The sequence below is a fragment of the Pectinophora gossypiella genome, chromosome 25 (assembly GCF_024362695.1).
Source record: "Pectinophora gossypiella chromosome 25, ilPecGoss1.1, whole genome shotgun sequence".
Lineage (NCBI taxonomy): Eukaryota > Metazoa > Arthropoda > Insecta > Lepidoptera > Gelechiidae > Pectinophora > Pectinophora gossypiella.
Window position 1 is genome coordinate 1,802,219 of NC_065428.1, and position 26,682 is coordinate 1,828,900.

Below are 26,682 nucleotides of genomic sequence, written 5' to 3' on the forward strand. Positions count from 1 at the left end.
TCAGAATCGTGACCTGAATCACCCCCCTCAGTAGTAGTAGTGATGTCACTAACATCCTGTATTTCAATAAATACAGGACTAAAAGAAACATGAATTTCGCGACGACGGAAAATTCCATTTGATATTAACTCAGAATCATGGTCTGAATCATCTCCCTCAGTATTCGGCACGGTGTTACTAACACCCTGTATTTCTTGAAATATAATCACTGATTGTACTGAACTTGACGTTCGTTTTAATACTAAGTGTGTATACGCCTTTACCGTAATCAAACCTTAGTCCTCAGCCAGTACGTTCATCTACTTACAACACCTGTGCCTCATTTTGCCAACAAAAAAATGTCGTTAGCTTTTATTACCAATTTTTTTTTACCGTTCCATTATAATTATAATAAAAATAGTTATTCAAAAAGGAACAATTTTTTACATAACCAGCATTACATTTTTTTTTGTCGTGACTTATTGTTGATTTGCCGCAGATGGCATTAACTACTTGCCCGGACAAAATTAAATTTTTAGTGTAAGTTTAATTTTTTTACTGAGTTTACGTTTTTCTGAGACAATATCTACGATTCTTACAGTAGGCAAAGCGTGTATCGTACGAATCATGTTCATTACGTTTACCAACAGATTAGTATATACTATCTACGTCTCCGCTCTGGGCAAAAAATTGATTATCACGTTAAATCTGTACAGCGCCATCTATTTTTTTTTTTGAGAACGTAGCCTGGAAAGTCTCTCATTGTTAAATAGTGTCGCGCGCATACAGGTACCTGCGCATAACATACTATGGTAGCAATAAAAGCTATCGATCGTCAGGTAAATTAATTATAAGCAAGTAATTATATCGCAGGGAAGTAATTACCACTCACTGTCTTGATAATAGCTTTACATCCCTACTATTAATAATTCCTATTAGAAAATTGAATGTACACTGTAAAATTTGTATTGAGCTGGTTTTCCCTTCGCGAGTTGGAAGGTCAGACAGGCAGTCGCTTCTGTAAAAAATCGGACCTGTCAAATCTTCAGGTTAGGTAAGCGTACCCTGTGAAAAACGGGATAATGCTAGGGAGATGATTATGACACTGTCAAAACTGGGATGAACTGGTTGAGTTTTAGTGTTTATTCCTGCAGACACATACTAATTTATTTTAATCCGCCGAAAAGGAACGGGACATATGATTGACAACTGTTAATTTTAAAATGAATGAATAGCACGGATGAATCAAATAGCTATCTCGCTGGTATGCAAACCGTTTGGCGTGTGCTGTCAACTTAATTCTGTCGAGTTCTTGGCCAATGTAAAATTTTTAGGTTGTTTTAAATTTGTGCCTAAAACAGACGTGTGTTCCATAAATGTGATGCCTGTCGATTACCCGTTCCTTTCCTTTTCGGCGGATGAGAAAATGACAGGTATAACTTAAAATAAAATTAGATGTTGTGTACAGGAATCAGCATGTACTTATTCAATTTAATAAACACACATAATTTACTTATAACAAAATTACGTATTATTAGCTGATGTGATTAACTAAAATACCTACCATACCAATGAGAATATCATTTTTTTACTGTAAGCACCTCATGAAAAAGCAATCGCATATAATATTCTAAGAAGCAATTTAAGTATAATAAAAAACAAAACGCTTTATTGCACATAAATATTACATTAAAATAAAACCAAATTTGAATTTAGAGCTTGAAACCGGTTTTAAGAGTAAAAAACCGGTAATATCGAATTCTGATTTATGCAACACTTACAAAAAAAAAATACAGTTCGCGACACGAAACAAGTCCCGTCCCAGGGGGCGCTGCTATCGCAGTACCTGTCAAATCTAGAATGATTGTATAACATTTCATGACTTGTCAATGAGCAGTTTTCCAGTTAGTTCCATCATTATAAAGAGATGCCGTTCACATCGCTTTAAGAAAACTTTGTATGGCATGGCATTTAACGTTTCCAAATTCAAGGTAGTTAGTTTTACGATAATATAGCAACAATTTTAAACTTAGTTTTTTTATTAATAAAAAACAAATTATAGCAAATGGTGAAAATAGATGGACGGTTTTAATTTGTTTTAATGAAGTTCCAAAACTGTTTTGACCGCCATTTTTTCTTGAAAGAACTAAAATTGCTATACCTACCGGAAAACTGCTCATAAGTTCCATTTGAATCTGTCGGACTGGTTTAATGGCGCGTACTGTAAAATATCTATGCTGCAACCGAACTCTATCACTGAATAAAACTAAAACCGGTTTCCAAGCCCTGTTTTCACTGCACTTACCGTAAATGTCAACAGTCAACCGTCTTCCCGACGACTTGTCAACATGCCTTGTCTTGGCCCCGACTTCCCTGCACATATAAAAACAGACGAACACACTCTTTACATCTCTTTCCAACTCGTTATTATCTTCTTTAGCTATCTCTTTCTTTAGCGTTAACGGTGCATGCCAATTTCATGATTATAAAAGCTACAAAAATAGAACATATATAAAGAAAATATATTCCAATATTTTTTTCTGTTCGTTTTTTTGTTTTGTTGGTGTTTATTTGATGCTGTGTTCTGTTGTTCTGTGTTTGTTCCAAACACGATATAGTTCGTCTCTTTCTAACTTTGTCATCTAATACCAAAGAGTGTGGTAGTCATTGTTTTTTATATGTGCATGGAAGATATTTATATTAAATATTACTTTATCGATGCTTAATAATAGTTGTTGCACGTACAAAGGAGAAGGTTCACAATTTCAAGTCGATACAAGATAAAAATCTACCAAACAAAAATCTAGTATTCAAAACGTAAAGCAGTAAAATGTAAGTTTGAAGCTTAGGTTTTTGGAAACATATTTTGCGCTATTGCGTATATGAGAACTTTGATAAAAAAAAACTGAAATTCACCTTTGAATTTTTAAATCGTGAACCAATCTCCTTTCGGTGTACAATCTGTATGTTAATAAGTAGTTAAAACTCTGTAGTGGATGCATATCACTATGTAAGACTATCTATAGGCGGGCCGCCGATTCATGGTGACTTTGACATATTTTTTTTTTTTTAATAAATTGCACACCCTGAACAGTGTAACTTTCAGCCACTTTATAAAAATCCAATTAAAGATTGTAACCAAACTAACTTGATTACAATTCACTCGAAATAGAGTTTACTAACCCCATAATGTAAGTTTGTGTCAAAAAGTACGACAGGGGGTTAAAACTGCCACATCGGAGTAATTAATCCCAAAAGCAATATTGTTTTTTTTATTAGATATTTGCGCATATAAAAACAAGTGCGTAATGTCAACAAATGTCACATAGCAATATTGCTTTTTTAGATGGATTCCCCTTGTGAACTTAAAAGGTCATTAAAATGACAAAATCACCAATTTTCAACGGCCAATCTGTAATAAGTAAAATATAGTGAAGCGTCAAATAAAAGCGTATTAAGGAATTGCCATTTCAATGTTGGCTGGTCTTCTCTCCAGCGAGCTGATTAGGTCAAAACCGACCTCAGCAGCGTTAAAATTACACAAATTTAAAAAATAATTCGAATTTACACATTAACTGGAAAGATTTCGTACTTTACGAACCCACCAATCTAAAACAATACGGCAATGGTACCCAAAATCAATCGTATCATATTATATACAAAATCCGCCAATACATAATATACCGTTTTGGTACCGGTAGAGAACCGGTTTTTTTATTATAACCGGTTTTCAGAAATAAATTATTTTACCGGTTATTGAAATGGCAACACTATGTTATTGTAAGGTCAATATGAAAGCTATACGTACCGAAGTTGTCCGAGCTTGTTATCTGCTACAGCTTCAATTATTTAGCCTGTGTTATTAATAATTTGGCCAGAAAAAAAATACCCTGTAGAGAAAGAAATAGAAAATAATTTCTCATGGGCGTAGCGGTTTGGACGGAGCGTCAGCATTTACGAATTGCCATAGAGTAAAGGATAATAAATACTACGTATAGAACGGTAACTCTCTGCCCCGCACCAATTCAGTGCCCAGCTAGATTTACCTCACCCCCTCTGAGTCTTACTTGGGGGTTTAAAATGGCCACATCGAAGCAATTACAAAGCAATATTGCAATTTGACTTTTGCGCATATAAAAGTAAGTGCGCAATGCAAACAAATGTCAAATAGCGATATTGCTTTCTTAGACGAATTGCTTTGACGTGGCCTTTTTAACCCCCCTTTAGTCACACTCTGGACACTCCATACAAGTCTTCATTACAAGTATTCTTACCGAGTGCCGCCTAACACGTAAGTGTGAGCGAGACACAATCCCCGCGCTATCTCCCTTACTCCTTACGTCCATTTAAGACTAAAGTAAGACCCAGAGCGGGTGAGGTCAGCCCATGACACAAATTGGTGCGGGGCAGAGTTACCGTTCTATACTTAGTTAGTACTTATTATTCTTTATTCAATTTCAACACGAAGCAAGCAATCCTGACGTTAACAGATATCTTTTTTTCTGACCAAATCAAATATAAGTACTGTTGGGAAAAAGAGTATGTTTAGTGATGTAATAAATGTCGTATAGTGATGTGCTGTGATACTACTGATGTATTTTATATATAAATATATATACTTGAAACGATGTAATCTCAGAAAGTTTAATAACGTAAACTTTTCGCTTAAAATCCTAATGCTACAAGGTTTGACTCCTTGTTAACTTTTTCATATTTTCGGAATTCGCGTAAAAAATGAAGTTATTTATTAATTAGGTGAGTTTTTGTTTATTATGTTCCCAAGCGGATTGTTCTATCTTTTTACTTTGATGATGGCTATATGGTTGATCCCGGCTATTAGCCGTAAGAACATCGTCCATACCCTCCTCACCGGTTGCTTGAGGGGAGGCCTGTGCCAAGCAGTGGAACGTATATAGGCTGTTTACGTACACAAAACACACATTATGATAGCTCTACAAAGTTTCAGGAACATACAAATTTGAATAAAACGGACAAATGAACGATAAATCTCATACGATGGATAAGGAATAAATAATTTACAAAACATTTATTGAAAGTCACTTTTTAAAAAGACTTTTTTTCCGGTTGATTGAGGGGAGGTCTGTGCCCAGTAGTGAGACGTATATAGGTTGTTTACGTTATTTAAATACAGCTCATCTTAATGTCTATCTTTCTGTGTCCAAAAATAAATAAATTAAGTTCTTTTTCTCACTACCTATGTACTACTAAACAGAACGACCAGTTCAGTACGATTATTGATTATATTTCAATAAGATAACATTTTACAATCGTCTCAACACGGGCTACAAGAATTAGATCTGTCAAAGTACGTAAACTAGTGTTGTGACGTTTATGAGCATAGTGATGTATCAGTCGGTATAAGGTCAACAGTACTGAAAATGTGTTTATTCAATAAGTATTAATTATTCTTTTAAAACACAGTAATTTTATTTTTGTCGTTGGATAACATTGCGACTTGTGAAAGTTCGAGTTACTTTCCCGTAACATGCTTTCTTTCTATCTTTAACTTTGTAAAGAGCAACTAAGTAACAAAGTAGCACAGTTAGTTCAAGAAAAGGTTTCTTGTAACTTTGTAACTAGATCAGCTAGGCCAAAGTTAGGTTAAAGGGTAACTGATCAGTAGTTTTTAAACAATTAGAGCCCTCAGCACTTCCCATTTGTTCGGCCAAGTAGTGAATGTCATCTAAGGCAAATCTACGACAAGTCACTTTAAATGAGCGATCTTATAAGGGTTCAGTTTTTCTTTTTGAGCACGTGATAATCATTTATTATCCAAACATGAATTCGAAAACAAATTCAACAATCATTGGTTTAGGCCTGTGCTGGATTCGAACCTGCGACCTCAAAGTGAGAGGCAAGCGTTCTACCAACTGGGCTACCACGGCTCCGTTTTAAATTAGTATAAGTACAATACATGCACTTTATCGCAGTGATTGGATATCGAGCGAGTTGGTCCCGGTTACTACTTACTGATGTAAGTAAGTACTCGTTAAATGAGCCATGTCAGGGGTCTTTGGCGGCTCAATAATAACCCCGACACCAGGGTCGATGAGGTTGGTAATTTAACTCATAATCCACACGATAGAAGAAGAAGATTTCCTTCTGTCTTTCAAAATGTCCGATGATCAGATGCAGCATATTGTTATCGAAGTTTTGAGTCAAGTCATTAAAACTTTCCAAAGACATATTAAATTTTCTAGTTCTACAATGATAACCACATTTGAAGTTGGCGCGTGAACCATGAAGCTACTTAGAGGGCCTAGTCTCACAAAGTTTCTCATTCATTAACATTCCTCTTTGTATTAAAACGGTGTTGTTCCATTAAAAGTTTTAATGAGATTTTTCATAACTAGACAAAGTTGAACATTTTTCGTCGCCAACCGTGGTCCCTGTTTGGGCGCCAATAGCCCTTTGATATTTCTTTTCATTACATTCCCAAATTATGGACTCTTAAGTATTAATCTCTTATTAAGTTTTAATTTCACCTTTAAATGTATCCTATTTAAAGGTGAAATTAAAACTTAATAATGATAAAATTTCAATGGGAAAGTATTAAGAAATTTCTTCTTGAAAAGTTAATGTTCCAAAAAAGTTGCGTTATTATAAAAGTGTGGGTAATTTCCTAAATTCCTGTTATAGTCCAAATTTTAGTTTCGTTTATGCATTTTCGCTATTTTAGCTTACTATTTGATGCGAATTGTGTAATCTACGTAACTGCTTACTGGAACATGAAGAAGAATAGTTATAGCATTTCGTTTTCATTGATATTGTGTACGTCTTCGGAACTAGTCAATATGGAAAAGTAGCCAAAAAACGAAATTAATATTCCGCCCTAGTTCAACATATGAATATAAATGAGGAAATAACGTATTATTTCGTCGTCTTTGTTTCCACTTGGCTTATAAATCTTAGATTATCTGTAGATAACATATGTCGACAATTTGGGTATTTTTCTGGGGTATTTTATTGAAGAGTACCGATTTTGTTTATCGCGGTAAGTAGACTAATACTTTGAGTTTGATCTATCGATGTACCAATTTTTAGTTTGGGCGTTAATGTAACAGACAGACATGTTTCTACCCATTTGTAATATTATTATTACGACAGAGTCATGTCAGGGGCTAGTCATGTCCGTGGTCTAGGTTCGATTCCCGATGGGGACATTGTCGAAATCACTTTGTGAGACTGTCCTTTATTTGTAAGGACTTTTCAGGCTTGAATCACCTGATTGTCCGAAAAAGTAAGATGATTCCGTGCTCCGGAGGGCACGTTAAGCCGTTGGTCCTGGCTATTAGCCGTAAAAACACCTCCACCAACCCGCAGTGGAGCAGCGTAGTGGAGTATGCTCCATACCCCCTCCGGTTGATTGAGGGGAGGCCTGTGCCCAGCAGTGGGACGTATATAGGCTATTTATGTTATTTTATGTCAGGGGCGTCTGAATCAATCCCTGAATCAATCTCCATTCGCAGGTTGGAAGGTCACACAGGCAGTCGCTTCTGCAAAAAACCCGACCTGTCAAATTTTCAGGTTAGGTAAGCGGACCCTGTGAAAAACCGGATAACGCTAGGGAGATGATGATGAAGGCAGTATAATTATGTGACTACAAGTTGTATAGCACTGCCCACCTCATTACGGATCTCGGGCGGAAGTTTATGTATTATTGAAACGATTTGCACGCCATTTCCAGTATAAGCAATTAGAAATTCATGAGCGCGTGCGAATAGACCTCACTTTATAAGCAATTTGTATGCATAGCCTACTGCTGTGGAAACCTAGCCTTTCTCAGAAGCCCTAGACTTGGCTAAGTGGTTGACAAATAATGTAATGGCCTCGCCTTCCTACTGGTAAATAAATAAGTTGGAATCGATTTTTTTTAACTGGGTTGCGTGTAGGTTGTAATGCAGACAGTTTGAGTACCAAGTAGGTTGACACCAAATTTTTGTTTGAATAATCAAACAACATAAAAAAAACTAAAGCGGTAGGCATAGGCAGCCTCCGCGATGTGTAGTGGTTAGACCGCTGGGCTCTCGATCTGGAGGTCCGGGTTCTATTCCCGATCGGGACATTGTCGAAATCACTTTGTGAGACTGTTTTATGCTTGCTTGTTGTAGACGATTCCGTGCTTCGGAGGGCACGTTTAGCAGTTGATCCCGGCTATTAACCGTAAAACTACCAACCTGCAGCGCAGGTTGATTATGCTCCGTACACCCTACGGTCGAGTCTTCTTCTATCGTGTGGGTTGTGAGGTGGATTACCATCGCCATCAATGTAATAATGTAACGACTACCTACATACATCAATAAGTAGATTGATTGAGGGGAAGCCTGTACCTAGCAGTGGGACGTATACTAAATGCTCTTTATGTTTATTTTATGTTGTGTACATAAAAGTTCTATAAAAAAGTATGAATTAAACAAGTGTTGAGTACAGACCGCTGACATAGCTTTATTGTGTAACTACCTTCAAATCACGATATGCAACTGCATCATACTTATTATGTGCATGTATTTGTTTTATTTGAATAATGTCGTGGTTTTTTTTTTGACGTGACTTATTGTAGATTTGCCGCAGATGGCATTAACTACTTGGCCGGACAAATGGGGAGCGCTGAAGGCTCTCACCCGGTACAACGTTTAAGACAACAGGCCTGAGGGTGCCCAGTTGGGCGCGAACCTCGGCTCAGGGCGTCGTCTGAGAGGAAAAATATTTGAAAGAATTAATCGACCCTAGTGGGTCGATAGCGATAAGCGCTGAATGAGGGAAATCGTCGACCACGCCGGCGGGGTCGGTATCGGGGCCCTGAAGTGTTTGGTGTCGCGAGCTGATTGGCTGCTTCTATGGCTAGAGTAATCGGGTCGTCGGGAATGTCGTGGTATAAAGACAAAACAAAGAATACAATTTGCCATTTCAATTTTACCATTTTGACTTTTCTACAGAACCTCTAGCTTCCCACCCACTTTGGGGATAGCTGCTAGTGAATCACATGCCAGAACCCATTTAATTTTTTTCTTCACTCCCTATCCAGTTCAGACAGACTCCATAAACTCGATTCGCTAACTGGGATTCTCATCTAAGAAAGAGCTTTGGCCAGCAAATCCCGTTTGATTATTCGATTCTTCACCTAACCTCGCCCCATTTCCCCGCTCTATCATCAAAAATCTTCACGGCTCACTTACCAAGAAGGGGTTAAAGATATGCGCCAATTTTTAGCTTATCTCGCCATAAGTTTTTTTATGACGATCGTTATTCTTTATAACGCTGTCAAGCGTTTATCGCGCTTAAGTTGATATCGCGTCGTACAATCATTTTCTTTTAAATAAATATTTAAAAAAAATAAAAAAAAATCATTTTTACGCGACTTACTGCAGATTTAAATGGGAAGCTCTGAGAGTTCATCCGCTATAAAACCACGTTGAATGTGTCCCCGTCGTAAAATTATATGGCTGTTCAATTGTAAGATCACGCCTTTTTCCTTTCGGGGTAGGCAGTAGCCACGGAATTCGATCCTGACACACCTCTTTCGCGTCTTCATACCTAATAGCATATCTTATATCTCATACATACATACAGAAGACCATACCTGTTTCCCGATAGTGTAGAGATAGACCATGGAATTGTCATATCTCGGTTCATAATCTTCTTCTATCGTGTGAGTTGTGAGGTGAATTACCAACCTCATCACACCTGGTGTCAAGGTTATTGAGCCGCCAAAGGCCCCTGACATGGCTCATGTAACGACTACTTACTTAAGTAAGTAGTAACCTGGACCAACGGCTTAACGTGCCTTCCGAAGCACGGATCGTCTTACTTTCGGATAATCAAGTGATCAGCCTGTAATGTTCTAACCAAACTAGGGATCCCAAAGTATTTTCTGTGATATGTCCCCACCGGCAATTGAATTCGGGACTTCCGGATCGTGAGCCCAACGCTCAACCACTGGACCACGGAAGTCGTTGTTCTATGGTTGAAGTCTGTTCAGAGCACACTGTGGTTGATGTCATTGTAGTGTGTACCTCCACACCTATGTTATATATATATATATCTGTGTTATAATGTCATATCCAACAACAGACAATAAACGACCGTCTTAGAAGACACACGTCTCTTATTTAACTCCACAACTCCGGCGTCCCACAGTGCATGGCGACCCTGCCAGGATCCATGCACTGTGGGATATTACATTATAACACAGATATATATATAACACAGGTGTGGAGGTACACACTACATCATGATGGCAGACGATCTCCATACCACGCCCGACCTCAAGTAGAGCAACCACCGACTGACTCATAATAATTTCAATAATAAAGTACAGAAGTGGTTTTGCATGTTCTCTTTTTCATAGCGAGTTAGTTATCTCACGATATTCAGGTATTTCACTCGGCCACGCCAATTGCAATAAGCTTAAAGAATTATTAAGCACTTGTTGCTTCGTGCAAAAAGGCATAAACCAAGGAATTTACATAAGAAAATTACTGGTACGTTTGCTATTTCATATGTTGATTTAGGTTATATACAGGATGCTAGTGACATGGTAACGAATACTAAGGTGGATGATTCAGACCATGCTTCTGAGCCGATATCAAGTGGAATTTCCTGTCGGAAAATTCATGAAAATTTTAGTGTTTTTTTAAAATTATTTTCAGTTCCATACTTTTGCGATAGTTAATTCCACTTGATATCAACTCAGAATCGTGGTCTGAATAATTTTGGTCGTTTTCAGAGTTTTCGTTACGATGTAACTGTATAGAACAATATATAGCGCGTTTTAAAAATACAATACTATTCTAAGACTCGTTGCTCTAAAGAAAAATAAAAGTTAAAAAAACTCAATCTTAACACTGTAACATAAGATCACGACTAATCCCTATTGGGCAATTGACTATATCCATCGCAAGATGAATTTAGTATCCACACCTCACCGAGCTTTCTGTTAGACTAACGTGATAGATGGTGAGCCGCATCGCCGTCTGTAATGGTCGAGTCAACTGTGTTAGTGAAAAAAACTGCACTTCAGATAAAATAACTCATTGGTGCAAGTCCGGTACCAGGGTTCGAACCAGCGGTCCCCAGAGTGCTTATTTTATACGTTTACAACAGTAGAGTACGTCCAATAAAAAATAATTGAATTCCGGCCAAGTAGTGAATGCTATTTGCGACAAATCTATAAATAAATGGAGGAGGCTCCAATCACCAATATTAGTGTATTGGATTTCTACAAATAAAGTATTTTGTATTTTTGTATAAATCATGATTTATTATGTATCTTGATGACATGCCAAAAAAAATATTTTGACTTGTCGAATGCTTTTTTATTCGATCATCCCATTCACAGGGGTTTTTTTTACTATTCAGAGGTGGAGGACAGTAGTCCTAGTACGACTTTGTAATAGACTACTCTGGGCGCCATCCCACTCTAGAGTACTGCGGTAGAAGGCAAGAGGGAAACCGCTGCTCTATTTTTCCCTAAAAAAGTAGCATGGAGAATGATACACCGACAAGAGCGTGGCTCTTAAATTAGTAATGATGTTGATGATGATCCATTCACAAATCGACCGCAGAAAGTATCTTCACTCAAACTGTCTTTTCTGTAACCGTGAACATTCGAACAACAAAGAAAGGGGTTTTTACATATAATTGAATAAAATATTGAGGATTGTGGCGTCAATACTGTCGACCGTCGCCGGCACTATGAATACTAACAGGTTGGGACATACAGACGGGCAGAATTATGATAAATTATTGGATAGTGTCCTCGGACAAAGATGATTAAATCATCATCATCTCCCTAGCATCGTCCCGTTTTTCACAGGGTCCGCTTACCTAACCTGAACATTTGACAGGTCCGGTTTTCTACAGAAGCGACTGCCTGTCTGACCTTTCAACCCGCAAAGTGAAAACCAGCCCAATACAGGTTAGGACACATACCTCCGAAAATGCATATCTCGGGAATGTGGGTTTCGTCACAATGTTTTCCTTCACCGTCGAGCACGTGATAATAATTTATGATCCAAACATGAATTCGAAAACAAATTCGACAATCATTGGAATAATTGGATAAAATATGAAATTCTGATTAATAAATAAAGACACATATAAAACTAACGAAAAACATTTTTCTTTTTAACTTATTTATGTATATATATTTGTCGACATCACTTTGTGAGACTGTCCTTTGTTTGGTAAGGACTTTTCAGGCTTGAATCACCTCCTGATTGTCCAAAAAAGTAAGATGATTAAGTGCTTCGGAGGGCACGTTAAGCTGTTGGTCCCGGCTATTAGCCGTAAAAACGCCTCCATACCCCCTCCGGTCGATTGAGACGTATAGGTATAGGCTGTTTATGTTTTATGTTATTTATGTATATTAATCAAGAAAAACGCGATTAGACTAATTGCCTATTGAGTCGGCGTGGACTTCAGTTGATGATGATGATGATGATGTCCTCCCAGACGTAGCCGTCGACGGCGACACCCTTAGCTAGTGTTAGCCTGGGCTCTTGCATGGGCGCGGGCGTGACTAGCAAAACCAAATTTAGTTTTGAAAGTCCTGTTGCAAGAAGGACTTCAGTTATCGTGGACGTGACTAACATATTCGTAACAGAAACAGACAAGCATCAGAAACACAATGCGGCCTTATTGCCAAGGTAGCAATTTCTTCCAGGAATAAATTACGTATCGCGAAGTAATTTGGAAGATCGCCAACCGTCGTAACTGTATGTAAACGAACCAACATGGAGTATAGTCGTAAAGAAAGGGAAATATAACAATTCACTTAATGTTCAATCCTCCCATCGTGTGGGTTGTGAGGTGGATTACCAACCTCATCAACCCTGGTGTCAGGGTTACTATTGAGCTGCCAAAGGCTCCTGACATGGCTCATGTAACGCGACTACTTACTTACTCGTACATCAGTAAGTAGTAACCGGGACCAACGGCTTAACGTGCCTTCCGAAGCACGGATCGTCTTACTTTCGGACAATCAGGTGACCAGCCTGTAATGTCCTAACCAAACTAGGGATCACAAGGTGATTTTTGTGATATGTCCCCACCGGGATTAGAACCCGAGACCTCCGGATCGTGAGCACAACCCTCAACCACTGGACCACGGAGGCCGCCACTAGTTGGAAACCAGCCTATTTATATAGCCCGCGGCTGGATTCGAACTTGTGACACTATGATTTAAATCGCGCGTTCTTCAAACAAGGCTGTAACAGACATTTATAAATCTTGAAAGAATATTTCCTACGAAGATTGTGAATACAAGTTCCTTGTCAATTCTCTGGGAGGTCTTGATTCAATTTCCGGTTGAACCTTAGCGTTGTGCCGAAGTTAGTTTACTTGTCATCCTATTGAAAAGGACTTCCTGCAGAGATCTTTTGTACAAAAACACGTTGTACATAGATCATACACCCATCTCCCTCTCTCTATTTAAGAGCTGCGCTCTTGTCGGTGGAGTAACCGCCATTCCTCTCTTCTTCCCACCAAAACCTTCACCTCCCGATGCGACACGACCTGCACCTTCTCTTTTATTTGTTTCATAAATGTTATCCTAGGTCTACCCCTTCCTCTCAAACATCCATAAACAGACTAATATACGTCTTACTGCTAGGCACAGACCTCCCATCTTCTTCTATCGTGTGGGTTGTGAGGTGGATTACCAACCCCATCAACCCTGGTGTCAGGGTTATTATTGAGCCGCCATAGGCCCCTGACATGGCTCATGTAACGACTACTAACTTACATCAGTAAGTGTAGTAACCGGGACCAACGGCTTAACGTGCCTTCCGAAGCACGGATCATCTTACTTTAAGACAATCAGGTGATCAGCCTGTAATGTCCTAACCAAACTAGGGTTCACAAAGTGATTTGTTCTTACCGGGATTCGAACCCGGGACCTCCGGATCGTGAGCACAACGCTCAACCACTGGACCACGGATGCCCTAGTACACTGTTTTCGTATCTTTGCAATATTCAGGGAAATAGACGAATGTATGCAATCTGCAATCAATTTATATGAAGCTGTTGGACCTTTTTTTATAAGTCTGTACTGTCATGAAGGGATGTCAGTTCCTCCCATAGCGATTCATTTAATTTGTAATCCAATAAACTACTCGGCAATCACCTATCTCAACACAATCCAATTACAACCCTCCCACATCCGCATAAAGTCGAAATTTTATTAAACCTTGCCACAAGTCGAATGGCAATCGATACAAAACTCATTTTTGTAGATAATAGGACTGAATTTTGAATGAAAACGTGTAATCACGTGGTTGAATATTTCAGCGGTTAGATCAGAGGTTGTCAATGTTTGGTTTAATGGAATTTAGAATTAATACATACATAATTAATAGGGTATTTGACTGGGTCGAAGATAAATTATAAAATGCTAATTTAAATATAGAAGCCACAGTAACATGATCGGAAACAAATCTCATTTTTCTTTTTTACTAATTTTATTAATTATGAATTAAGAAGAAACAAAAAGTACGATTTTTGACTGCTTTTAATGATGACGTCACAGACCAGTATTTCCATACAAATCCTATAGAAAATTTGTTTTGACGTTTCGAAAAAAGTATATCATTTGACTAAATTGTCCATAAAATATCTTAAATACAACCCACAGCCACTCCTGGGGGGTTAAAAGTCCTCAACAAGAGCCTTTGCTCTCCCTTAGACCCTTTGGTCTAAAGAAACAATATTGCTAAAAAAAAATTGTGATATATTTTTTCTTGGCAATGGTTGCCTGGAAGAAATTACTGATTAGCAATAAGGCTATGAGACAATCGTTATGTAAAAAAATTAAATCAAAGTGTAACTATGTTACCTACTGAAGAAAGTTTTTTTTATTATTTTTTGTTTTTTCCTGTTTGTGTCATAAAGTATTTGTTATGTTATGTTATTTTTGAATTTAATTACAGTCCTAAAATGGTAGATGAAAGTTTTTGATAAAAAAAAAAATATGGTTGCGAGACTTATCACCAATAAAGATACTCTATAGCTTAAAAGATAACATTTGCAGCCACATTATAGATTCTTCTTCTTTGCGAGTCGATGGCGAACGATACAAAATTTATGCTGCCCAATAGTTGGCCACGCTTACGGCATTGTCAGTGGCTTCGTGAAGGTCTTTAATAGTGCAGGTGTTAGGGCACTTAGGACAGCATAAAAGGTGACCCATAGTTTGTGGTGATACACCGCACTCGTAAAAAAAAATATAGATTGAAGTCGAAAGATAGAGCAACATTACGTTTTTTTTTTACAAAATAAAATTATATTTTTGACAACCCTGTCCATACCTCGTCGCGTGATAGTACAACGTTTTTGTTTCACCCCGTCATGGTACCCTCCCCCATCCCTCTGCCCGCCCCCTAACAACAAAGACGTGAATAATGGTAATCGAAATCAGTTTAGTGGATAATATTTATTGCAAGACCTTTGTGTTTCGTTTAAATAAACTTTTGAGTTAACTTCATTTTGCTGGTTAGATATTTTATCGTATAGTACCAACATATTGGTGCTAATTCCTGTAAATACCATCTAATTTTATTTTAAGTTATATCTGTCATTTTCTTATCCGCCGAAAAGGAAAGGGATGGGTAATCGACAAGCATAAAATTTATGGAACACACGTCAATTTTAAGCACAAATCTAAACCAACCGTCTAAAAATTTTACATCAGTCAATAACCCGACACATTCATTTACTTATTCTTCCTAAAATTAAGAGCTGTGAATCATCCGTCCCTTTCCTTTTCGACGGATATGAAAATGACGGATATAACTTAAAATAAAATTAGGCGGTGTCTCCAGGAATCGGGGCCATTGCCTTAATAACCTAGCATTATAACCAAATAGTAAGAATTCAAAATATCTTAGTTGAACTGAAATAGTATTGCGCTTACTTGGCGAAGTTACAGCATTTTACGGTACATTGCTGTTTCACTGTGCGGCCATTATTATGATTATTATTATCTGTGGTGGGTGACTTGTCACTTGTATGAATATTAATGGACGTGTCAAAATGTTGACAACCTCGTTATTACGCTAAAGGGGTGAAAAACCTACATTTGGAAGTGTTTTTGTTCATTTTTGTTAAGTTATGGTAACGTAGAGTGTTTTTATATTTTAGAATAGTCCCCCATAGCCCCAGTATCTCGGTCTACTAACCCTCAACCCAATAGACCAGTCTCTTTGTTCCCATAATCTGCAATAATCTTACACAAACCGGGGATTGTCTTCAGGTGCACTCCCATAGTGCATATAGGGATATTCGCCGGTTGGTGTCACACCACATTTAGATTAAATTGTCTTAAGGGGCCTCTTCGTGTTGGCTTCGGCCCCCCGCACGCCTTCCAAAAGTCCGGGACTCCATAGTCCCGTGATAAGGAAACGACATACAAATAATAATAAAGGCGTAGGGATATAACGACACCATCGCCCCCTGGTGAATTTATCAGCGAACTTGGTGAATTCAACAGTGCAGTCAGTCTCCGCAGGCCAGCTTGTGGCGAGCTGTTGGTGAGTGACGACACCACGGAGCTGAGATCCCGCGAGAGTGGGTCATGCCCTCCGCCTGCGGCACTTTGTGAGACTGTCCTTTGTTTGGCCAGGACATTCAGGCTTGAATCACCTGATTGTCCGAAAAAGTAAGATGACTCTTTTAGACAAGAATGGAGAATGCTACACCGACAAGAGCGAGGCTCTTAAATTAGTGATGATGAGACGGCGAACCGCTTTGAGTTACTCAAATATATATGAAAGTATGAAGCAGTAGGTAGATAACTGGCGTCAAGTAGATGCTGGAAACAATCCAGGTTCCATCTTACTGAGGGTAGTTTTAAGACTTCCTGTAGAAATGAGAGGCTGGGAGTTTACCTAAAGGAGTGCGCATTGATATAATGAGTAGGTTTCTTAAGTTTAATTGTGATAGATTGAGTTGCAAGAGAGCGTACCGATTTAGGATAATCTCTTATAGGGGTGATGTTTTTGAATATATAAATCACTACATAGTATAAAATAAAGTCGCTTTTTCTGTCCCTATGTACGCTTAAATCTTTAAAACTACGCAACGGATTTTGATGCGGTTTTTTTAATAGATAGAGTGATTCAAGAGGAAGGTTTATATGTATAATAACATCCATTAAATAGTGGAAAAATATTGATTTTTTTGACGTTTTTAATGTGATGTCGTAAATAATTTAATTTTTTCCTTAGGTCGCTAGTAATTTTATAAAAAACGTGTGACGTGACAAAATTTCGTGCTTATTATTACATTTTTCTTTATTAAAATTCATAAATAAGTTAAATAGAAAAAAAGAAAACCTTTTTGTCACATTTAGGCCTGTCTGTATTTAATATTAAGATTTTCATAATTTATCTTTGACTTAGGAAACTATCCAATTATAATAAAAACTTTAAACACATATTTTAAATAAATACAATAAAAATAAATAAAATAAATTTTATTACGGGTAACATGGACCCAGGATGCTAGTAACAATGATTTCTTACCCACTAATATTAGTATTACACAGATACACAGTACACACACATACACAATAAAAATAAGACATTTATTTACTGCTCCTGTACTCGTACAAGTGACTCATGGAGCAATGAGTCATGTACGGACAGTCCAGCCTACCTACAATCATGGTCAGGATACTGTAAAAAACAAAAAACTTAAATCTCATTTAAGCTATAAAACTGTTTTCCCAGTTTTTTTTTTGGATCGAGACAGTATTAGCCGTGACGCTATGTTATTAAACTTAATCCTTTATGGAAATCCGTTAGTCGCTTTTCTTCGTCTACGAAAGCCGAGTGGAGCCAAATGTTATCATTATAACCGTCTATGTGAACTATTTTATTGTTTCCGTGATGGACTGAGATCATAAACGTAGGTTCATGCTTGCATTATTTTACAGCAACGATTTGGCATAGGATATGTCTATTTAGACATAAGCTCACGACTATATCCCAGTCGGGGTAGTCAGAGGTACATCCATCGCAAGATGAACTAAGTACTCACACTTCACCGAGCTTTCTGTTAGACCAACGCGATAGATGGTGAGCAGTTAGTGAAAACTACAACATAAATCAATGAGTCATTGCTGCAAGTCTGGCCGGCGCTTTCAGTTTGAGAAGCAAGCCGAAGCACCACAAGACCACAGTGACTCCACCTAACCTAACCTAACCTAGTATACATATTTTTCTATACTAGCATTTAATTTTTTTATATAGATAAGTGTTTTTGTAATATTTTTCAGTACTTCATGTAAGTACTTAGTTATTATTGTATGTCACAACAGGACTAAATGTGCTGAGCGCTATAAGCTTTACTTCCATCGACATACTTACCACATTTATTGCAATAAATTTTCATTTCATAATCATTCTTTTTAAGCCAGTCATCTACCCATCTTCTTCTATCGTGTGGGTAGTGAGGTGGATTACTAACCTCATCAAACCTGGTGTCAGGGTTACTATTGAGTCGGCAAAGACCCACGATTATCACTAATAGCCGGAGCCCTTTTCCAGACCAACTTATCGATATAGGAATTCTACTTTCAACAGCATTGAGCAATAAGATAATGCCAATAAATAACATGTTCAACGATCTACAAAGATTTCCTGCACATTGCGCCAAGACCTCTCCTATGTGGGGTTTACAATCCGGCCAAGTGTGTCCTGGATTTGTAGCCGCGATTCCGTAGGTATTCTATTTTATCTCGCACTGTGATTTATGTATTCCTGTCGGATTTTTTCATCGGGGTCAGCCAGCTCAGCAGTTGGCCACAATTTCGATATAAGTACTTTTTTTTAGTGCCTCAGTCGATTAATTCGGCACCACTTGCAGATACGAGTAGATATTGGGTTCTTGACATGACTTCTTAAATGCATATAACTCACAACAGGAACCGAAAATTATTGTATTTAAAATATACCACAATATAGTATGAAAAGAGACTAATTGACGAGGGAAGACAAAGATAATTTCGAATTTTATCATGATTTGAATTAAGGATTAATTATGAAATGTAACCAGCCAGAACGTTAATTTCGATGGAGTATTTTAATCATCCGGAAGGGGCAAGTCCCAGAAACTGTAACCTGGTACTTGACAGAAGGCAGCAGTATCTATCAGTACTATTCAGTGGTGGAGGACAGGTCCTAGTACGGCTTTGATATAGACTTCTCTGGGCGCCATCCCACTCGCGTCAGTCAGAGTACAGCGGGGCGGAAGGCAAGAGGGGAAACCACTGTCGTATTTTTCCCTAAAAAAGTAATATGGATAATGCTACACCGACAAGAGTGTGGCTCTTAAATTAATGACTGGTTGGTAGCACGCTTGCTTGTCACGTTGAAGTTGCAGGTTCGAATCCAGCATAGGCCTAATATTTGTGTGTGTGTATTTGTGTAATTTTTGATATTTGTTTTCGAATTCATGATTGGATCGTAAATGATTATCACGTGCTCAGCGGTGAAGGAAAACATCTTGAGGAAACCCACTTTCCCGAGAAATGCATTTTCGGAGGTATGTGACCTAACCTGTGTTGGGGTGGTTTTCCCTCCGCGGGTTGGTCAGACAGGCAGTTGTTTCTGTAAAGACCTGTCAAATCTTCAGGTTAGGTAACCGGACCCTGTGAAAAAATGGGATAATGCTAGGGGGATGTGTGATTATAACCAATGAGGTTGACACCGTTACCCACCACGGAATCCTAAAAGCAGGTGAATCATGAGAGCTGACGTTACAGCTATTGCACTAAGAACTAGTCTCCAAGTTGTAATAGTGTTTCAGAGAGTTGTCCTCTACAACTTTTGTTTATCTAGTTGCCAGTTATGAGATAGTCTATCTGGCTTTCTGACTCAGTTTAAAACTTCCCTGTTCTGGCATCCTAGTTGTCATTGCTTTTTATTGTTGCTGATTCGATTCTTCTTCCATCAAGATAAGTGACAATTTTCAAACAGAATCTCATCTTCACAAAATAATTCACAGAACGGTATCTAAATTACTTCAGTGGGTACTAGATGTTATCTAAACTTTGTTTTATAAAATATTTAATCGCATTTATGTTACAATGTCACGTTGGGTATACCTGTACAGATATTGTTATAGAATTATGTAAAATAAATAAATAAATCTTATCTTTTATTTTCAATAATAGACATTAACATAATTTATATTCATTATTAATGATCATTATTTATTACATAAAATCAAAAATAAAATTCTTGAAAAATAACAATACGTCACAAAAACAAACTTAAAAACTAGTCATTAAATAACCCGCCCCTCACTGTTCTTAATCTTATCTAACCTATTCGATCCCACTGCTGGGCAAAGACCTTCTTTTGTTTTTGCCACTCCTCTCTTTTGCGCGTTCTCCGGCCAATCCCTCCGATAAGCGAAGTCGTCACACCACCAAACAGAGTAGAATAGAAAAGAAAATTGAAATCCGTCTATAATTGATGGAAATATCGGTGAACATACATAAAAAAATATATACATACAGACGAATTGAGAACCTCCTTTTTTGAAGGCGGTTAAAAATGATCATTTTTTTTAAAGATACTAAATCTGTTACAATTAAAACCACACAAAACCAATTGTTCGGTGAGACTACTGAATAAAAATATAATGTGAAAGTTGCTTGAAAAAAATAAAATAAAAACTAAAACAAAGGCATTTACTACGTAATCATCTACCTTAGGCAACATCTTTAATTCTCCATTTACCATCAGGTGAGATCGTGTGCAAATTCAAACGTATTTTAAATTAAAAAGAAAACGTATTTTAAAATGAAAATAATTTATTTTCTCTACCTATTTAGCGTCGTCTCAACAAACCTCGTATAATTTCAAAACAAAAGGTATTTCACAACAATGGCAGTAACGTATACATTTCACAACCTTTGAAGTTAGATCTACCTCATAGAGCACGGGACCATATTACGTGCGGCAAATATTAGAGGCGGCAGTAATAACAAATTATCGACTTCTCAATTTGCGTGGTTCATAGACAATGTCAAGCAATCGTCACTGACATCACTCAACATTCTTAAGAAATGTCTTGAAACATAAAATTTTAAACACTTGTAAAGTTTATAAATTATTACTTTTACCGCACCCTGTTATTATTACTTCAATTATTCACAAATGATAAACAATTATTTTGCAAGAAACAACATCAAATGAATAAATGTGGAGAAAGCAAAAAAAAATCGATCGAAACAAATGGAATTTTATAGTCTGTGCTTAAAGCGGAGAAAAATAATCATGGATTATATATCTTATGTAAGTATATATATATTAACATCAAAAGTATAAAAGAAATAAACATAAAACATGGTGAATAATAACAATTATAAGGGATGTATTTATATTTGATATATAGAATTATACACATTCTGTTGTCACCATAAGCTGTTTATGTATATTTATGAATACGCTTCTAGTAGACACCGAGCGAGATTTGATTCCGTGCTCTGTCCGCTTCCGCCCTACCTGTATATTTCTTACCGAAACTCAAAGCATCTAATGACCGGAAGACCCTTAATACCATGGTCACAGGGCCGCTATTGCCCATTACGTTTCACTCAAGTTTGTTCCCAAGTAGGGCCCTAATTTGAAAGCAGGGGTTGCCAACCTTTTCGCGCTCTGACCGAATAGTACCTAACATAAGTGACGTCATAAAAAGAACAATAGTTTACGTTGAATATTTTGTACCTAGTTAATGGCAATAGATTGGTCCCCTTCTTCTTCTTCTATCGTGTCGGTTGTGAGCTTAATTACCAACCTCATCAACCCATCAGGGTTAACCCTGACATCAGTCAGGGTTATTATTGAGCCGCCAAAGGCCCCTGACATGGTTCATGTAACGACCACTTACATCAGTAAGTAGTAACCGGGACCAACGGCTTAACGTGCCTTCCGAAGCACGGATCATCTTACTTTCGGACAATCAGGTGATCAGCCTGTAATGTCCTAACCAAACTAGGGATCACAAAGTGATTTTTGTGATATGTCCCCACCGTGATTCGAACCCGGGATTTAGGATTGGTCCCCTATTACATGGGACTTAAACATAGTTGGCGAGGAGTGGTTGTACATACTATACACCCCTGCCTAACTCTTCCGGGATGTAGGCGTGATGTTACGATAGATAGATAGATAAAATACTTTATTGAGCACAACGGACATAAGATACAGAAAAACACAACAGGCGGCCTCATTGCTCGTGTAGCAATTTCTTACCTCGTTTTCCTTCTATGCTATATCACTACATAGTATAAAACAAACTCGCTTTTTCTGTCCCTATATCCCTATGTACGCTTAAATCTTTAAAACTACGCAACGGATGATTTTGATGCGGTTTTTTTTAATAGATAGATGGATTCAAGAGGAAGGTTTATATGTATAATAACATCCATTAAATAGTGGAGAAATACTGATACTTTTGAGAATTTTAATGTGATGTCGTAAATAATTTATTTTTTTCCTCAGCATTGCACCCGAGCGAAGCCGGGGCGGGTCGCTAGTTCAAACATAAAATTATTTACGGGTCCTGGTTAAAAAATGTTTAAAACCACTGTATTCTGGAGAGACCGTTTCCTGAATTAAGTTAAAAATACTTCGTACCTGCGCCCGTTCTAATGGATGGAAGCAGAGTGAAAAGATATATAGGGTTGGTACTATAGCATAGAATAAGGAATAAGGAGTTGGTAGAACGCTTGCCTCTCACTTTGAGGTTGCAGGTTCGAATCCAGCATAGGCCTAAACCAATGATTGTCGAATTTGTTTTCGAATTCATGTTTGGATAATAAAGGATTATCATGTGCTCAGCGGTGAAGGAAAACATCGTGAGGAAACCCACATTCCCGAGAAATGCATTTTCGGCGGTATATGATCTAACCTGTATTGGGTTGGTTTTCCCTTCGCGGGTTGGAAGGTCAGACAGGCAGGAAAAACCGGACCTGTCAAATCTTCAGGTTAGGTTAGCGGACCCTGTGAAAAACGGGATAATGCTAGGGAGATGATGATATAGGACCACGTCTATTTCCCGTTGGACTTAACATAACTAGCGAGGGGTGGATGTGTATATTATACACCTCTGCCTACCCCTTCGGGAATACAGGCGTGATGCTTAATTACTGATTCGTCTTAGGTGGCATTCACTACTTGACCGAACAAATAGTTCCTTTATATTTCCATCTCTCCATTCTGTGTCAACCCTATAAGGTACCGGAAATTGCTCTCCTTGAGGTCGGGCGTGGTATGGAGATCGTCTGCCATCATGATATCAACCACAGTGTGCTCTGAACAGACTTTCAACCATAGAACAACGACCTCCGTGGTCCAGTGGTTGAGCGTAGGGCTCACGATCCGGAGGTCCGTATTCAATTCCCCGTGGGGACATATCACAAAAATACTTTGTGATCCTTAGTTTGGTTAGAACATTACAGGCTGACCACCTTATTATCCGAAGGTAAGACGATCCGTGCTTCGGAAGGTACGTGAGGCCGTTGGTCCCGGTTACTACTTACTGATGTAAGTGGTCGTTAGATGAGCCATGTAACTACGTAAAACAGAGGGTTCCTGGTCCCCTACCAGGGATGTTATGGATATGAAATTTCGATACGGATTTAAGAATGATTATTATACCGGATACGGTTACGGATATCATCCGTTCGGATCATCCGTTAGTTTCGGATAATTTCGGTCACGGATATTACATTTTTAAGGAATTTAAAAAGTAAAATACAAATAGACCTAATAAAGCGGGTTTATTTATAACGACAAAAGTTATAACGACAATTTGTATAATATGTGTGACGGCTCTAGCAGCGGCCAGCCGAACAAAAGAACTTGTCGTAACATGTGTCAATTAGGCTCCGTCCCTATCCCATATTATCCGAAGCTTTTATTTCGGATTCGGTTACGAATGTTTTTTTTTTTTATATCGGATAGCCGATAATTTCGGTTACGGTTACGCTCCCTAACATCCTTAGTTCCTACCGAACGAACATCGATTTACATCATTTCATTGGGTATAATATAACTCGATAATCCCAACAGTAGTCCAGATAATCCGATTCTGTCAATGCGACTCGATGCATTCGAATCCGAACGAATTATCACTGGTTCTAAAGAAATTTACAAAAACCATTTGACAAAGAGCTTTTAACCGTAACATTTCGTATGGAAACCAGTGCTTTTGTCAACTGGTCGAGTTTCCACACGACCAATTAACAGAGATATTTTGTTAGGAACATTTTCGTATGGTAGTAAGAGTCTTTGTTAACTGGTCGTGTCGTAACCGATTTATATTCAGCATGGAGCCTGAAAAAGTGCAAATTTATGCAAAATGCATCAACATTTGGCACTTAACGAGCGGTTTTTGCCACTTCCAGTTTCAACGGTTGAGATTTTAATGGTTGAAAGAAGGGATCTTCGGTTTAAATTTTAGCTTTTCTAAAGAATGGCTTTTAGTGCCATTGTAAGAGTTTTAAACGTGGATTTAAACGATCGGGTTTTGACTTAAAAAAAGTCTTACAAATTGTAAAACAATTACGTTTCTAAGATTTATGTTTATTTTCTCTATAACTTGAGAGCGGCGCACTTATTGTTATTGCATTTTCCACGTATCTACACTCCGGACAGTCCATACAAGTGTCTCATTCTTATTACGTAAGTGCGAGCGAGACAAACGCTCTGCGCTCTCCGTCACTCCTTAGCGGCTTATTGCCATTTAGACTAAATTAAGTCCCAGAGGGGGTGAGGTAAATCTAGCTCGTCGCCCGATTGAGATTGGTGCGGGCCGGAGAATTACGGTGTTACTAAAATACACACATAAAGTAACACATGTAACTCTTAATGGGGTGCGCAGAGTCACAAGTAATCAAGGAATCAGAAACCAATCGTCTTTAGTAGTCTCGTATTCTTATCGTCGAAGTGAAGGAGTAGCCTCGTGTGATACAAACATTTTTAATTTCAAAACTGATTCCAACTAAATTGACTTAACATAACATAACAAATACTTCTTTGCACACACGGGAAATACAAAATTATCTTCTTCTCCCCGCTCCGCTTCTGCTCCTTTCCCCCGGCTATACAGGTTGTGAGAAGCTGCAGTAGTTTCAGGCAGATAAGACGTTCGTTATGTAAAAATCGACCATTCAAAGTGTAACTATGTTACCTATTGAATACATATATTTTTGAATTTGAATATAAACAAAAGAGAAATAGAAGGGTACAATAAGCCTTATTGCTTTGTAGCAATCTCTTCCAGGCAACATTTGGGTAAAGGAGATTTAAACTTAATTACAATTCACCAAAAAACTGTATATAGCTTCTCGTTTACGCAGATAAGGCAGTTTAATTAACAACTTTTGAAATTTAAATTTCTTAGTGTAAAATGTATTAAGTACTGTGCTTATTTTTAATAAATAAATAAATAAATAAATAATAGTAATAATTGCGGTTCCCCTCAAAATATTCTCGAGATTTGCAATTTCCGCCCTCCCCCGTCCCCCTCCACTTTCCGCCATTAAATCCTTCGGTTGGCTAATTGTAATGTTTTTTCATCCATAATACATCTTCTCTTCTTTTAATCTATCTGATGCTTTACTCTCATAACATAAGATCACGGTTGCATTCCCAATTGGAGCAATAGGTTCTTTTTCTATCGTGTGGGTTGTGAGGTGGATTACCAACCTCATCAACCCTGGTGTCAGTGTTATTATTGAGCTGCCAATTGCCGACCTGACATGGCATCAATGGTGAAGGCACGCAACACCCACATATTGTATATTATCTTAAGATATAACCCATTGAAACAAAGTATTTTCACGTTGTATGAATTTATATCTTTATCGAAGTGTATAAAAACGATTTAACATATATGTCGCGACGCTTTCATTTCAAGTGACGAACTCGAGCAACGAATACTAGATTAACTTATTTCTCAACTTGGACGTTTAGCGGTTAACTTTGTGTATACTCGTATTTCTGTTTAAATATTTTGTTAAGTTGAACGTTTTTTAACTTATTTAGACTTGAGTTATATTTAAAATTATTTTTATACTAAAATTACTTACATTCAGTAATTACATTCTGTAATTACTATTCTTTACTTATTTAGACAGACCGGCCGTAAGTAATACTTACTACTATATTTTTATAACACCACATTTTGTACGAACACATGGTCACCATAAAATTTATATTCTATTATATTCTACTGAAATCCCTAAATATTGATTATACCAATTTTTTGGAGTAATTTAAAAAAGTTTTATAATTTGCCTGAGAAACTACCTAACATATATCGGACTCTCTCAGAAAAGGCTGAAATTGAACGTAATATAATTATAATATATTATATAAATTGAATATGTATAAAAATCTGTAAAGTATAAAAACAGTAAGTGATATCAGAATTGTGTGTTTATACGTTTTCTTCTGTCGTGTGATGAACATAATATGATTTATCTTATCATACACATGCATGCTCAACACAAATATATACGTATGTTCATATATAGAAATCAATATTCATAAAAAAATTGGAATGAAAAATTTGAAGATATTTATTAAATTGAGGTATTTTATACTGAAACCAATAAACTATCTTAGTACTGAAGCTGATTCCAATACACACCGTCTAATTTTATTT

The 26,682-nt window shown here is 37.5% G+C and overlaps 1 protein-coding gene across 3 annotated transcripts in view; it reads right to left on the reverse strand.

Annotated features, from left to right (window-relative positions):
- LOC126378104 (heterogeneous nuclear ribonucleoprotein L) overlaps nucleotides 1–26,682 on the reverse strand; it is a 506,263-nt gene that overhangs the window by 32,225 nt on the left and 447,356 nt on the right. The gene's annotated exons all lie outside the window — the stretch shown is intronic.